Source organism: Pinus tabuliformis, chromosome 6 (assembly GCF_031772625.1).
Source record: "Pinus tabuliformis cultivar Carrire ecotype Pingquan chromosome 6, CPIR1, whole genome shotgun sequence".
Classification (NCBI taxonomy): Eukaryota; Viridiplantae; Streptophyta; class Pinopsida; order Pinales; family Pinaceae; genus Pinus; species Pinus tabuliformis.
In genome coordinates, this window is record NC_142292.1 from 2,090,393,777 (window position 1) to 2,090,397,463 (window position 3,687).

Sequence of the window (3,687 nt, forward strand, 5' to 3'; positions counted from 1 at the left end):
TTTATGGTACCAAACGTTGGGGACTTGACAATACTTAGAAGGGAGGGGTGAATCAGTATTGTACAAATTGATCAACTTATACCAATTTTTCCCCTTTCTTTACAATTGATTAATTGATTGATTCTTTTTTTTGCTAATGCAAGAGTCAGACCTTCTATTTCATTAATTAGTAAATAAAATACATAAAATACAACATTCCTCGGTAAGTTGTGGACCAAGGAGAAAACCCAACACTAACTGTTAATGGGCCAGAGGCAAAAGCCCCGATCCCTGCAACCAAACCTCAAAACTTTCCGGAAACCAGCAAGCAAGAATCTAGAGTCAGACCCGAAGCGAAACAATGTGCTATTTTGTAAAGATTTTATGTCCGCATAACTCAAAACCCGTGAATCTGTGGAACATATAAGAAAGGTACTTCCCACCAAGAACAATTTGCTTCATGCCAAGAGTACTAAACACTAACTCCTCCCGCCATTTTCCTGACTAGCATCTTTAATCTCAACCGTCGAACTTTCTCACCCCATCCTACGGCTATGGCCAATATCGCTGTGCTTAGAAGCACGACGTTTACCCATATGGACCCACCAACATGCTCGATCAATCCCATCCGTAGATCTGCAATGCAAGATCTAACGGTTGAGGATCATATTGCACCAGTCTACATCACCGAACAATAGTGTTCGATGAGGGTGGTATTCCATCCAACCCCACTGCCAAGTGGGTCTCGCTGAATGGAATCGCTCCCAAATATTAAAAACCACTTCCCGCTTGCAAGGCTTGCAATCACCGAAAAACTGCCCTCAACACAGTATTACGAACAAAGAAGAAAAACCCCAGTTTTTGAGGCCGCTGAGAGTTCTCGTTTTTCGGCCTCTCGCTGCATCTACTTTACCTGAACCACTGTGAGATGCAGCTCCCGCCATCCTGCCTGTCATCCAAAAAACCAAATCACCGGGCTGCTACCTCTAGGAGCCTCTATGAAAGTATTGACCCGAGTTGCGAAGGCTGACCATTGCTTGCAACCCTCTAAAGACCCGACTGTGAACAAACCGCTAATCATAAAGCTGCTGAGTCATCTAAACCCCCCCTACATGGCTATGTTCCGAAACACCATCCTCTCTTCATTTGCTTGGTCGTGACAATTTGCCTTTAATCTGTTCTGAGGTAGCTCTTGCCAATTCATCGCAACCCTATTTTCTGTGCAGATCACTCCTTGATTGGCCAGAAGATCCGCCAATTTATTGGCCATTCTTCGTACATGTTTAAAACTAACTGTTCAAAGGCACTGGAGGTGACTGTGAATCCGTTGAAAGACCTAGATCAGGCTCCAGTTTCTTGAGGCTTTTTTTGGTTTGGTGCCCCAACTGATTCTCTTGACCGAGTTAATGGTTAACTCATAATTAGCTTCAACAATCACATTATGGCGATTATCTTGAACCAGGAAATCTAAACATTGCTCCATAGCCATTAATTCTGCCATATTGTTGGTGGCTCTTCCTAAATGGCAATAGAAGGGTTGCCTTTTGAAGCACCATCAATGTTGAATTTCAAAAAAACATTAGGGGGAGGATGCCAAAAATCTAGCTCAGAATCTAAAATTAAAACCTTCCTATCGAGGCCCTGAGGAATAAGTCCCTGCAACCCTAGATGACTGAGAATCCTCAATTCTGTTACAGAAGGTGGATTCTTAGAGGGATTTCAGACTATATTACCCACTGTCTCCTTAAGCTATTTTAAGATCTGTTCAAAAAGGCAAAGGGATGGCTTCTTTTCATTCTTGAAGATTATATTGTTCCTTTCTTTCCAGACATTCCAAATAATGAAGCTTGGCGTAAGAGCCGAAGCTAAGCCAAGAACTTCATAATCTGAAAAGTTTCTTCTCCAATTGTTTAGGGTGTTGATAATATTTCCTTTGTCCCTATCAGACTATTGGAAAATGGTGGCGAAAGAATCCCACAACCAGTAGGTAAAAATGCAATTGTTGAGAAGGTTCTTTTTGGCCCTTCTACTCAACGTGCAGCACCAACCACAAACGTGCAATGCCACCTCCTGAACGTGCAACACCACTTCAATATGACTTTTGACTACCTTCCCGATGTCCAAATTGAGCATGGAATAACTCATTGGAAACCGTGTCGAGTCTACTTTCCAAAACATCTTGAAGTTTTCAATTTGGAGCTCATTTTCCCTGTCAAAAGCTCAATCTCCCAAGATTGGTCAAAATGTGCAGAATGAGGCTGCCAAAATGCAGAGTATTGTTTCAGTCAACTTTTGGAGGCCTTCCTCAACTCAAAATTGACCTCATGATAGCTCATTGAAAAGGTATCTTTGTATAGTTATCATTTGACTCATTAATAAAGTCTTTCGGACATTCCATATAGAGGAAAAAAAGATTTTACCAAGGTAACTCCAGAAGTGCATCAACTCTCCTGAGCCAAATCATGGTTTGGACATTTCTCCCAAACTATGAGACCTCTGTAAAAACTGAAAGTTTTTTGTCTTCTTGGGTATATTATGGACAAAAACCTCTCTCACGTTTTTCAATTTCATCTTTTCTTGCTCAGAAATATCATTTTAATAAAACCTATCCCGATGTGTGGAACATGGGATTTGCATAAATGAAGGGAAATGAAGGGGATGAGGGGATTCTAAATTTTGGAGAAACTTTTGGGAAGTAGGGATGGATGTTAGGAAGTAGGGGAAAGTGTAATTTCAAGGATTGAGAGAGGGGAAGGGGTCCAAAAGGGCAAAACACAGGCCTAACCTAGAAAGTGTCAAATTGTAGGAATAGGCTAGGGTTTGTGGGAAAATGACGAATTTGAGGGATATCAGTGATGGTAAGTGTTTTAGAAGGTATATAAAGGATATGGGAAGGTGTATGAGCATCAGGATACAAGTTTAGTTGAAGATTTGACCATCCAAGAAAAATTACCTTCAAAACCCTAGGAGAGGGAAATGAGCCTTACCTAAGCACAACTGAAGCACGAACAAGGTGTAAAATGACCCATTGGAACCTGAAATAATGATGACAACTTTTTGAATGATGGTACACTCAGTCAAATGGTGACATGGACCAATACTTAGAAAACTTTGGAAGGAGTGAAAACAATCCTAGACCTAATACCTCGTGACCAAATTTTACTTGAAGAATCACTCAAATGACAAAATTTCACTTGGACACCCTAAGACCACTTTGTAAGAGCATGTTTGATCGTTGGTGGAAGGCTGCAAAGATTGAAACTAACATTGGCTCCACTGGGGATGGTAGCTCCTTGGATGTGCAAAGAACACCGTAGACCAAGTAGCCTTATCCATTGACCATGGAGTAAAAACAAAAAAAAACAAAATCTTAATCTGAAATACATGACTGAATACTGATGACTCAAAGACACAAACTGACTTTTATTCAACTAAAAATTGACTCGATACTAAAGCACAACTGACAAAATGGAAAAGATGTTCAAAATGGAGCTTATTCAATAAAACCTACTCTAATTGTTCCATTCATCACCTGATCAAGTGAAATGAAACAACCAATGCAACCAAGTAAGCATTATGGGTGTTGTTTCAATTCTCCACAAGTGCTTGTGTATGAGCAAGAAAAGAGAACTACTGAAATGCAAATCCCATGAAAACTTGTAAACAGATCCAAATTTTCCCAAATTGAATATATGGATTCTCTATCTG